Source organism: Labrus mixtus, chromosome 9 (assembly GCF_963584025.1).
Source record: "Labrus mixtus chromosome 9, fLabMix1.1, whole genome shotgun sequence".
Lineage (NCBI taxonomy): Eukaryota > Metazoa > Chordata > Actinopteri > Labriformes > Labridae > Labrus > Labrus mixtus.
Genome location: NC_083620.1, coordinates 5501966 through 5515458, shown reverse-complemented (window position 1 = coordinate 5515458; position 13493 = coordinate 5501966).

Below are 13493 nucleotides of genomic sequence, written 5' to 3'. Positions count from 1 at the left end.
ACTAGTTATTTGTATTTATTTATAAGAAACATTAGTTATTGCCATTTTATTCACGTTTGTTTAGAAGTATTTTTTTATTTTAAAATAAAGAATTTCTGGTAAATATAAAGCTGTATGCCAGTTTTCTTTAAGTCTATGAATATTGTGATTAGTGGTCAAACTGGCTGCAATATAAGGTGTAACCGCTGAAATCTTGCCTAGGGCACCAAAATGGTTAGGGCCGGCTCTGCGGAGACAACAGGTAGCATCAAATTGTGAAAATTTATTAAGCCTATAAGGTTCCAGAACAATGATGGTGGCACAACAGAGCTATCCCTATAAGGTGATCACAACCACTGACAGGAAGTTTGACAGATGTCAGAGATCAAGTCCTTGGTCAACGTGTGTATATTGCTCTGGACAAAACTGTCATGAAATGTTATTTTCAGGGATTCTGCTCTTGAGTAAAAAGCCGGGCAAGAGGCGGAGGTCGAGTTTGAGGAATAGTTCAAGATTGGCAAAAAAAAGTGGCTCTTCATAAGGCTCTGATTCTTCTCCACTCACAAAGAAATATTCAAAGTTTGGATATTCAAAAATATTTGTATTAAACTTCCAGAAAATTAATCCCATAGCTGCTGGATATTACCATTCTGGAAAAAGTGGTATGTCAAAGGACACTGCCATGACTTATGCTTTCATGGCTTAAAAGGCTGAAAAGCATGAAGAATTTAAAATGATACAACAACATGGGTCCTGAATTAATACTCTTAGCCTCATTTGACTCTTCCTCTGTTTGGAGCAGATCAATAAGTGCTATTGATAAGTCACCGTGAAAGTTTGGCACATCTTACCCCTCCACCCCTTCCAGGAATAATAAGTTCAATTAAGCCCACAGGGCCGTAACATCACACGAATGCTTAGGCTAAAACAGATCTCAAGCGTTACATTAAGGCACAGTGGACTTGAATATTTCCTGTTCACACTTGTAGTTAAATACTTAACCTATTGAAGTCCCTTGACAGCAGGAGTATTGCTGTTCTATACTGTCTTTCTCTTTAATGCGTATTCTATGTTAATTGTTTTTCTGCACCTAAACACCAAGTCAAATTCCTTGTATGTGGAAATGCACATGGCACTAAACCTGACTCTGATATCTCCCCCAAAAATCAATTTGAAAGATTGTTTGCAGCTCTATTGTGGTGGGAATTAGCAAATCAAAACAGCACACTGGTGTCGACACTAAAGTGAATGATCACCAGTTTTTATTAATCCCATCTCCATACTGTATTTATATATCAAAGCATATTTCTGTAATATATAAAAGCAGTGACACATTAACCTACAAAATTAAATACAACCAGACAACAGCTACTAGAAAACCTCAACATGATACTGCACAAAGAAGTTAAGTAGTTTAATGGATCAGAGTTTCTTATCTCTGCTGGTGTTCCACCATAAAGAGGCGTAAAGTTGCATAATGGCTAATTGCCAGTCCTTAATGCTCTCCTGCTGAGACCGTCCTACAATATGCACAACTGAAAAGGCATCAGGCTCTCAGCTGACAAATGGTTGCCACAATCACACTTAAAGCATTAACCAGCTTATGGTGTAAGCACACTAAGATGAGCCCAAACAACGGATGTCTATATCAAGATTAGTCAACTTATAAAACCACATAGGCAGATTAGGTGTCTAATTCGACTGACCCTCTGAAACAAATCTGGGTTTATTATCCAAGGAGCTCCAAACCTCTGACTCAAGCCAAGTTCTAACAGCTGCAGCCGGAGACAGATTGCGTTGGATCCTCTAGCACTAGATGATCCGGACTACCAATCCTTATGAGGCTACATACGCTTAAGGAAATCAATACCAGTACCTATTAACCTAATGCACAACAATGACTGTACCAATTGAATTCCATTGAAATAAATTGAAGATTAAGAACATTTTAAAATGGTTGTGTACCAGTTTTTTTTCCAATCACAAATCCACCTGCATTCTTTATTTTATGACAAAAGGACAAAAAGCAGATAAACACTTTTTCCAACTCTTTTTCATACATTTTATACCAGAAAACAAAACATGCTTTGTGTCATTTATATTTTATTTGGAAAATATGGGTAAGCTGATTTTCACACAGGATGTTCAGCAGGGAAAGATCAAAATTTGTATTAAAATGTTGCTTTTTTGGATGCACAACTGTGAAACTTCCATTATTTAAATGACTTAAATATCCACCAAGCAGGATTCAAACTTTAGAGGGGAGGGGAGTTATACTTTTACATGGATGTTTGTTTTATTATATAGTTCATGTCTCTGTTTGAATTTCCTTTGCAAAAACTGTTCATTATTATGTTCTTTATATGGGAAGATGAGAGTGTGGGGAAGAGGCAAACAATTTAATTCCATTCATTTTGATACTATCACAGTAGTCTTGGATCATATCCTACAGAAACTATGAATCAAAATCAGAAAAAAAAAGATTTTGTAAATTAATCATACATCATTCATAGAGTTGCTCCCAATCTAAAATGTTGTACTTTATACGATTAAAAGCAAATACAGCTCAAGAAGAAAAGTAGGAGACCACTGCAAAAATATGTTTTTCTTCTGGTTGTAGTATTTATAGCTTTGTGTTTCAATAAATCAAATTTCTTTGTGTTTTATTGTCAAAAACATTTCTACTAACTTTCAAATCAAATATTCTCATTTGGTTATTTTAGCCGAAGAAAATGAAACAAAGATGTCGGATTAATTTAAAGACATTACATTAATTTTTTCTATTTTGTAAATCAAAAGTCGCTTTGTGTTAAAGTGAAAAAAAAGAAGCAGTTTGAAGACATCACTTTGGGCTCTGTGAAAGTTATACAAGTGTTTTTTTAACCTTATACAGACTAGTGGATAAAATTAATGAATTGATTAATCATTGAAATAACTAAGAGAGTAATTCTTAACTAAGACAGTTGTTAGTTTCAGTCCTCTGTTTAATAGTTCACTGTATGGAGCTATGGCTAACGTGTCCTGACAGTGACTGTTTAAATGTGTTTTATGTATTAGCAGAAGACAGCTTGCATGGTAATCCAACCCCATCATGAAACTGCAGATATTAAAAGTTATTTACACCCTTCTTTTGGAAGTGAATAGTTGCACAGATATTCGAGAAACATCATTAATAAAAAATGATTCAACTTCAGAGTTCAAACTACAAATCATCAGGGAGACTGTATCCGTCAGTTAACATGTTACTTAAGCATGTTCTTGAGCTACAAATAAACCGCTCAGATGAAAATAATCATCTTTAATAACCACTGAGGCGTAATTATTGAAAGGTCACTATCAGAGCTTGCAAGCCTCCAATCTGTGCTGCAACAAAGCACATTAACACACACATGGTGTCTGCGCGCTGCCCTATTATGTGAAGATGAACAATTATTAATGTAATTCCTCCCGCAGTCACTATATGTGATTATGACGGCAGGTTGGGTATAAAGATTTGAAAGCAGGTGTTGGAGGGATGAGGAGTGACATGTTTTGGCACTGATAACAAAGTGATAAATGATGGGGAGGGGGTGTTATGACAACAATGACAAATTGAGACAACGGGTCAAAATGGCATGGATCGATGACTCCGATGAAGTTGTTGTGGATGTGTCGGCCCCACGCAGAGAGTGTTGAGGTCTGTGAACTGGACTGCATGTAGACTGCAGTTTGGGTGTCTGGTGATTGCACCCAAACAGACTCCAAAGCTTTACATGCAATATGGTGTCTGTCAATTTTACAGCTGAACAGCAGGAACTTGAAAAGGCCTCATGCGAGCTCCTCATGCGAAGGTCCAAGAAAACCGCAAAGGCTGAACCAAAGTGTGTCCTAAAGCCCTCACAGCAGAGGGGGGCAGTGACGTGCGTTCAGCTGTGGGCTTAGTCCGATTCACACTGTGATCCAGATGGCACAAAATGTGGACGCGATTTCACAAACAAGTCCTTCATCTTCACATAATGTTGTACACATGAAAGAGGCGAGGATTATTCTTTATTACACAAAATATGGACTCAATGCACGGCAGTGTTTGGCGGTTTGTAACCTTAAGACATGTCAGCAGATATTCACTGATGTGGATGAGATGCTTAAAGTGACAGAAGCGGCTAACGATAACTCAACTGAGGTCCAAATCTAAAATACTTCTTTACTTACAGCATGCTCAGCATATTCAAATTCAGTTATTTATACAAAAATCAAAGTGTTCATGCAACTTTTATCTCACCTTACAAATGTTTTTTTCCCCATTAATTGTACCGGCACCTGTCAGCCTCCAACCTGCGGCTAATAAGGATATTGGATGTTAACAAGCAAAAATAAATGTGTCCTCAGTTACAGAGTTTTATACGAGGAAAATATTGTTTATAAAATGTGTTACTGGTTTATTTTTCATAGGAAAAAAATTATATTTGTCAGAGATGATTTCAGATCTGAAAGTAGCACAGACTTTGGAAAGTTACAGTTTAACCTGAATTTACAAGTCAATCAGGGTTAATCTTTTTAATCTGACAGGTCACAGTGATAATCTCCACAGTTACTAGAGGGCACTCCAGGCTACTGTGTCAATTTTGATCGGTACAGAAATGTAATTTTATTGACATGAGGATGGTGATTGTAAGTGGCACCCAATATCAGAAAAATCTATAATTAACGTCAGTGTTAGGCGGATTATGTTTTACTAAAAAATCACGAGTGAATTGTTTTTGATCAAAAAATCAACAAAATTCAAATACAGATTTTCATATGCAGGCTTCAAGCTAAATTAACTATTTAGATGATATTGTAGAAATCTTTAGTGAAATACTGTATTTATTGAAACAGTCATTTACTACTCTATACCAGATATATAAATACATTCTTCAGATTGTAACCCCCCCCCAAAAAAAGATACATATACATGCTTGCTGAGTACTAAAACAGACTGGTTGTCTATCTATTGCTGGACACAAAGACCGCTCCAGTATGTATAAAGGCATCTCCAGCCTGTAAACTAAACCATTTAAAACAGTTTCAGTGTTAACAATCAATGAGGCAATAAAAAAACTGGCTGAGACATTTGTAGAAGCTGGGATACTTTGTCCTGTGATGACTGTAAGTCGGATTATGGAGGGGTGGGAGTGGTTATTGATTGAAATCGGCCTCCTGGCACAGCATTTGTGCATGAGAAGTTAGAGAAACAAGTGTCAAACAACACGAGAAAACCATCCACACTCAAAAAAAAAGAGAGATTAATGTAGAGTAATCATGGCATGGAGGCATTTCTGTTTTGTTATGGACATTTTTAGAACTTGAAATGCATCAGATGTTTGCTTTCAAACCCTGCTGTGAAAATACAACAGCAGGATAAATGCCAGAGCACCAACTACAGGAGATTGTTATGAACATACCTAGGTGTAGGACTAACGGTGAAAAGGTGACGTCTGTTGAGCTACACATTCCTGGAACAAACTATCAGCACGTATCAAGGATGTAGAACTACTACAAAAAACTCAAACATTTATTAAAAACAAACAATCGTGTACCCATGCATCACCGCAAAACTCCAAATAAAATCCCATCCAGATTTGCCAAGTTATGGCCCAGACTTTTTTAGTAGCCTAGTGTCTTCCTTTTTTTGTCAAAACAAACCATCTTTTTTTTTAAAAACGTGAAATATGGAGAAAGTCGTGCAAGTTTTGCCGAGTGAGAGATCCTCATTGAAGGTACTAACACATGTCACGACACTAAGGAGAAAAGAGTCAGACTGTGGGTTGTTGTCTGTTTACTAAAAGCTTCAATAAAGATTCTTCTTTATGAGGTCAATCGATCAAAACAGAGGGAAGAACTATGAAGGCAAATGTCAAAAACACAGTCAAGGAAAATCAGCTCAAGCAAGAGAGAGAGAGAGAGAGAGAGATGTGGTGTAATAAACTCCACAAAGATAAAGCTTTAATTACGATATCAACACACCTCTAACAGGAAAAGGAAAGAAAGGAAGGTCTCATTTAGGGGCTCCAATTCATTTAGTGCTGAAAAAGTTTGCGGATCAAAAATAAGGACTAAAAGCAGCGGGACACAAAAAATAAATATGAACTGCAACATCAGGGTCATTTTATAAACCGATGCAAATAAAAGCCTTAATGGAAGTGTTTCATCCATAAACTGTAAATATTGATGGATGAAGCCTGAGTGACGTCAGCCATCTGTTACTGCAGGGGGTTCCAGAGGATCATCAGCAGCAGCCATGTTGGAATTCCTGTCTCAGCCTAACTTTCAGTCAACCTAACGACAGGCTGAGAGCCGGAGCTGAGGCAGGTTTTTAAGCCTCAACGAACTGTTACATCCGACCCACCTGTCAATAATGTCAGCTACACGCCTAACTATGGATAACACCGTATTGTTTTCAAAATCAAAACTGAGCTGAGAAAAAATGTAACGCCCCGTACAGTGTGCGCCAGTGATGACAATAACTAATCAGACCTATTTGTTTTTTTGTACCAGGCTGTAAACATGATCATTTATGCTATTAAAGCTTTTTTGCCTGTCATGTGTATGGGACTTCCGGTGTTCCTGGAGCCAGCCTCAAGCGGACACTTGAGGATCTGCAAGATTTTGCACTTCCGCATTGGCTTCATTTTTCAAGACCGGAGGTTTCAGCTTGGTTTCAGCATATCACTTTCCTATATATATGCCCATTCCCGGGATCTTCTGGCTTACTGTATATGGGTCTGTATAGTATGTTAAACAGTTTGTGAGATTAACCGTCTCATAGACTGTCCTGTCATTCTTTCTGAAAGTTTACCTGATCTTGGCTGGTGTCTCCAGGGTACTGGAGCTCCACTGCAATGAAAGCTGCAGACCGAGCGGGGCGTTCAGACAAACAGCCTTTGCACTGCAGAAATCTGGTGACGGAGCCCTCCTCTGGGTTCCAGATGGCATTATACGCTGCACGAAGAAGTAGTGGGAAAGCATGTCAATAAACTTAACAAGGAAGAAACTGTTCCGTAAAAAAAAGAAGTGAAAGAATCATATGTTTGTGTTTAACGTTTATTCCAGTGCTTCCCATTTTGCCTTTTTTTCAATGCAAAACACACAAAAACACCAACTGAGGTGTGTAGCAGGAGACTAACAATGTGTGTGTTCTGGGAGGTGAAATTACTGGTTTATCATGTTTTTACTTATTTCTACCTTATAAGGTATACACTGAGCAAAGCATATTCACCCCCCGTACAGTGTGTGCCCATGAGAACAATAACTAATCACACCTATTTTGTTTTTTGTACCAGGCTGTAAAAATGTTCATTTATGCTGTAAAAACTTTTTCTTTGGCTGTGGTTTATGTGACCTCTGGGGCTCCTGCAGCCAGCCTCAAGTGGACAATTGGCAAACTGCAGGATTTTTCACTTCCACATTGGCTTCACTTTTCAAGACCCGAGGTTGCAGCTTGGTTTATACTTTTCCCCCGCTCTTTTTTTTGGCTTGTAAATCATCAAGTGTTTGACTATTTATTTTTTACTATACTTTTCATTGTTTGTAAATATTAGTTTTTTTCTGTCTGCTCGCTTGTACAATTATTTCTCTTATTGAACAAGCTCAAAATAAATTCCTGATCAAATTATATATTTTTTTTATTTAATACTGAGATGAACACCATGTAGCGCTTAGTGACTCCCTGTGTATAACATGATAAGCTACAATCAATTGTTCATTATTTTTATTCCATCTCAATCTGGTTTCCAACTCACCAGTTAAACTGTTGTCAGAATAGTGCTGCAGAGAAGACCGTAGGGCTTCCAGAGACGTGAGACTTCGGACCACCAGCAGTGAGTTGTCTTGAACTGATGGCTGATGTGGTTCACACACGCAGCGGCAGCTCGATGCTGCAGCACTGGATGTGTTTTTACTCAGAATAGAGAGAGGTTTAAATTCACAAACAGTGTGTCCTAATGCATCTGAAAAAACAGTGAAAATGTATCAAAGCATTAATCACACATTGACTTTAGGTAAAGGTTTGATTTGTATTAGTTAGCTGAAGTTTCTCAGAAGTTACCATGCACCAGAGGAAGTAATTCCATCTCACACGAGGAGCAGTAGAGTCCCAAAGAGCACGGCTCTTTGATTCTCTAAACGATGAAGAAAAAGTCAAGACTTAAGGTGTTGTTTTCATCATTTAGGAATCCCTTAAAGAAACATCTTGAGGATATTTAGAGTAATTTTCTTTTCTTTTATTTAATTGTACAAGAGGAGCGCATCACGAAAGAGTCAAAATAACAAGACTATGTGACAAGGAAATGCAGGAAGACGATGCTCAATGACAAAATCTACAAAAACAAAGACAAACAAATAAATCTAAAACATAAAAGGAAAAAAAATAGTGAATGACAAAGTAAATAGTTTAAATGAATGAGTGTTCAGCAAGAGGAACAGGTGGGCATGGGGGTGAGTGCTTAATTTAAATGACAAAAGAAACATCTGTAGGATGAGTAGTTATCTATGTTTATCTTTATATTTCTTCAATTTACATAAAACTGTCAAGAGAGAGAGAGACAGAGAAGGTATATGTATTTAAATATGGGGGCATTTAGAGACATTTCAATACATTTCACAGGTTCATAACAGATGTCTCCAACAAAGCGGAATAAAAATCTCTGAATATTAATACCCCACCCCCCTTCCGGGCCAGAGGCCCAGGAGGCCTTGTCCCCATAGCAGAAGCCAGGCTCTTGAGTGAGTAGTACCTGACATCCGAGTGCATTTCTTTTTGGAGACGTGTTGTTAAATCTCCTACGTTTCTTCCTGCAGGCTCGCTGTACTCTGATGGCTTGGTTGGAATAAAAATACATAGTTAAGGGATATTTAACATCATTGCAGTGAGTAAAGTTGCAGCTCTCTGAATAATCAAATTGAGATTAATTCATGCTTAGAGTACCGAAGTACAAAAACATCGAGTCACGTCTTGGATGAGACGTCCTTATCTGCATTTTTAGAAGCTCCCTTAAAGCACCAGAACATATACTAGCTCTGAAAGTCACATCTCAGTGTAGAAAACCTTTTAAAAACATAATATGATCACATATCATAATCTGTATGCAAATGCCTCTTAAGTACATAAAAATCATTGCATCAAATTCTATTCAATAAACTGGTGTAATCACATTGCTATGTTGCCCTTGATAAGGTAACTTAAATGACTGTAACTGAGTAAAAAAATGAGCATTTCAGTGACTCCTGTCTGATTAAAACTTCAGTGTTAGGGATGCTCTGAAGCTCGATAGAGTTCAGCGATTTAGATATACAGTGGGGCAACAGTCTGAGGCCGCTGCAGGCTTAGTGGGTTACATTTACTCCTGAAATGTAAGTGATACAGGTTTGATAGACACAAATTGATGAATTTTTCACTCTGAATTTATCCAGACTTTTTTCCTGTCAGGTCTCTAGTAAAAGTTTGCATGAAGACGGGGTTAACCAATGTGCGACCACAGCAGGGAAATATTCAGGAAAATCCAACAATATGTCCAATTAGTTATTGCGCTGATATAAGGGCAACAACTGTCATCAGTGCATCACACCATTTAACATCTTGGGGCAGCAGGAGCTCAGTCTGTAGGGACTTGGGTTGGGGATCGGAGGGACGCCGGCTCAAATCCGGAAATTGGTCTAGTAGCTGGAGAGGTATCTGAGCACTGCCGAGGTGCCCTTGAGCAAGGCATCGAACCCCAAAACTGCTCTGGAGCGCTTGCAGCTCCAGCCCCCTCACTCTGAGACCTCTCCATTAATGCATGTCCATAGGATCCTGTTTGTGCATGTGCGTTTTTCAGCCTATGTTTGTGTAGCATGTTCATTAGACAGAGTGTAAAACTGAATTTCCACTCTCGGGATTAATAAAGGAAAAATTATTATTATCTTGGATATGATGTAAACAATATTGTGACTTTGGCTGCATCCTCTTTACATCATGGCTTGTCTCCCAAAAATTTCAGGAGCGACTGTCCTGAAATGCATCAACACATTTTCAGGATTGCATGTTGAAGGCCTTACCTTTAGGTTTCGTTTGCTGTCTTCCTTGACCATCCGCACCTGGACTTATAGGACAACATCCTGCTGCTCCAGCTTCATGCAGACTCTGTGTGCCCTCTTGTTTGGGGGTAATGATGTCAAACTCGATCCTTGCAGAACGAACAGGTGTGGCGGGCACATTTTTGAGAGCTTTTTGTTCCTTTAAACCATCAGAGTGCTTTCCTGTTTCAGTCACTCTGCTGTTCACACCTGGTTTTAAGATCTGTTCTGAGTGTCTGCAGGTAATCCAGCTATCATCCTGATTCTCTGGTAGACATGTATTCTTAGTTTTTGACCTGTTTTCTCTGACTGGTCTGACTCTGGATGGTCTGCTCTTCAAACATTCGTGGTCTGTTTTAGCCTTTTCTTTGTTCTGGCTGCTCCTGGTCTCAATCTGCTGAAGACTGACTCTCCCTATGCTCTTCACCTTCACATTGCCTCTACCTGTCAATTCACATCGAGTTGCATAATTAGCAAAACACACATGCTGTTACAGTATGATCAGAGTTTCTCATGTTATTTCTTTACATCTGCATTGGGCAGAATGACAGACTGGCAGAGTCAACAACAACAATGTGGGTCTCTGGGACCCAAAAGCACTGTTTGTAAGACCACTATGGCTTTTTAAATGAAGGTCACATTCAGGTACCAATGAGACTAGGGTTGTCAAAACACCAGATTTTCTTACTGAGATACGATGCTAGTAAAAAGCAAACAATATTGATACTGCTTCAAAACCACGGCAACAAAAATAGAAGTCCTAGACACCCATGATTGGATAATTTCTTGTCTTAAATTATTGTCAGGTGAACTCCTGCACAGCGTCTAAATTGCATTAAGAAGTTGGTAAAGAAGATGAAGAGATAGTGCTCTCTCTCACATTTTTTCGCTGTTCAATGTGCACTGACAATAAAGGATTTCTATTTTTCTATCTATTTATAGATTTTGACTTTCATGTCATTTCATGTCAGTTCTGTAATCTGTGTCATGATGGATGCAAACAAATCTACCTACGGGTACAAATAAAGTAACCTGAACCTGATAGTCGATTATATTGAGAATTTATGAACCTATATCTCCCTACATACATTTCAGTGTAATCCCAGATTTACTACTTTATTAATTTACGAACTAATACCAAGTTTATACGACTACTTTAATTTAATGTTATCACTTATTAACTATTATCTCTATCTATTTATTATCTAACTAATAAACCAACTTTACCATCCTGTAAATGAGCTGTGATTTAAGAGAGGTTCAGACGTGAAGAAACAGGAATTTGAACTCCGTCCTGTATTTTGATCCTGTTAACCAATCCATATCCAGAATTAAATCTTTGCAAAAACATTGTTAATCTTTTTATTGATGATGATGCAAAACATTTTTGTCTTTCCACTTTGTGATCGTGGTCAAGTCTGGTTCATTTCTTTAAATAAAAATGTTGTCTCAGTGAAGCTTTAATGATTCGGGGTTGGGCGGAAAGGATAAATTAGTCTAACGGGAAAAAAGCATTCATTCATACATGGCCATTACTGAGTCTTTCAGTAATGCAGGCTTCCTATTAAGTGCTTTTAACACACATTCACTGGCCTCTCCTCTCTGCGCTCTGTGTCCTGATGATGTTAACGAGTGGTCATGCACGATTAAGGGGTCCTGGGGAGGCAGCTGATGAGCAAAGAAAGGCTTTAATGGAACACTTGTCTGCTCTGCTCGTCTGTGCAAATCACACATTGGTGAAGTTTGAGCTGTAATGAGACAAATCACATCAGCGTAATCGTGTTTAATCTCCTTTTTCTGTCTCCCCTCGGCCCGGCCAGTTTGATGATTGTGCATTTAGCATCAGCTTGATTAAATGACCTCAGCTCCTCAGACTCCAACAATCAAATGTGGCCATTAAAGCGCTGATCACACAAACTACTGTATTGCTCAGGTCAGAAAATAATCCCTGTTGTTGTTGTCAACCATGAATAAAATACAGATGTAAAGGTTCAAGTCTAAATATCTGTGAATTATGAAGAACTGAAAATAAGGACTAACAATATTTAAACTATACAAAAAAATAACTGGTTATGATATTTTTGAGTGAGTTTAAAGCATTAAGATAAAATGATGTGCTGCTTATTTGATAATAAAAAGGATTTAACATTTTCAGGCCTAAACTGAAACAATCCTGTCATAACCCCTCAATAATGGAAGTCTTTATGTTTAGATGGTGTTAAAAATGTTTCAGGGAGGGTCCTGGTTTACTTTTAGGGACATTGAGTGTGCCCCTCATTGATGAAAAATGTTGACAAAAATATCAACATATTAAGGCTGAGTTGCACACGCAGTTGAATCTGGTTTGCAAATATCCGTTTGGTAAATCCAAAATCCTTTATGTATTTATTGAAGATAATGTCAAGTCCTAGTAAATATGAAACTTTCTACTGCCTGTGCTTTCCTATAAAACGGTTTTCTTCATTTATTTACGAACAAATCATTTGGTTGCCGTACTCATCTTCACCTTTCTCTTCCCTTCAGCCTTAGAAAATTAGAAAAAAATATCAATGAAATCCTGATTCTAAATCTATGTTGACCTAGCCGACTGTATATGGATATTATGAGGTGCATTTGTGTTCACACACTCGTACCATTTACGTTTGCAGCTCATGATTACACAACTGGAATTGGAATTGAAAGGTTGAGTGGGGCATGTCTAAAGCGCTCACATTCCTCGGCCTTATTCTACAAACACATCATTAAAAGAGTATTAACTGATTATCTGCTGAAAACAAAAAATAATTTTATGGCTTTGTATTTTAATGAGTTGTTAAAACGCACGTTCAATCAGCGCTGCTATTCCATTCCTCTTTGTTAGTTGTGTTTCTAACTGAGAATGGCCTTAATAAGATGTGCTGTCACTCTGGATGAGCAGCTGATCTTAAATGACTGGAGCCTCATCATCTCCCGGGTGCACGTGGAGGAGTGTGTGTGCCTGTCGTGTAAGGAGCTGTGACACTCTCTGATGATTACAGTGACATGTTTGATTTGATTTTTCTTTGGAAATGCTGCTGACCCTGTTTGAGACTCTGGAGTTGTATTTGAAGCCTGATTTATACATCTGCTTAGAGTCTACACCTTAGTGGCTTAGCTGTAGTGGCCTACTACACCATGAGAGCATTGGTGCGTTTGTGTAGCTTTGCAATACTCTGCTAACGATCGTTAGCTGGGAATGCAATTTCTATGCTAACTACAGTATATTGCCAGTTTCCCTTCTCGCCACATTCGCTGCTTCTTTGTGTACAAGAAACCATGGGGACCAAAACCAAGTGTGCGATGTTGGAGTTGGAGCTGATACATTTTAAGTAGAAGTTGATTATACTGTTATTATTGCAGAGAGGAGAGGAGACGTCGGAGGAGATGAAATGTATGGCCGCTGAATCAGTTGAGGCAGAGGACGG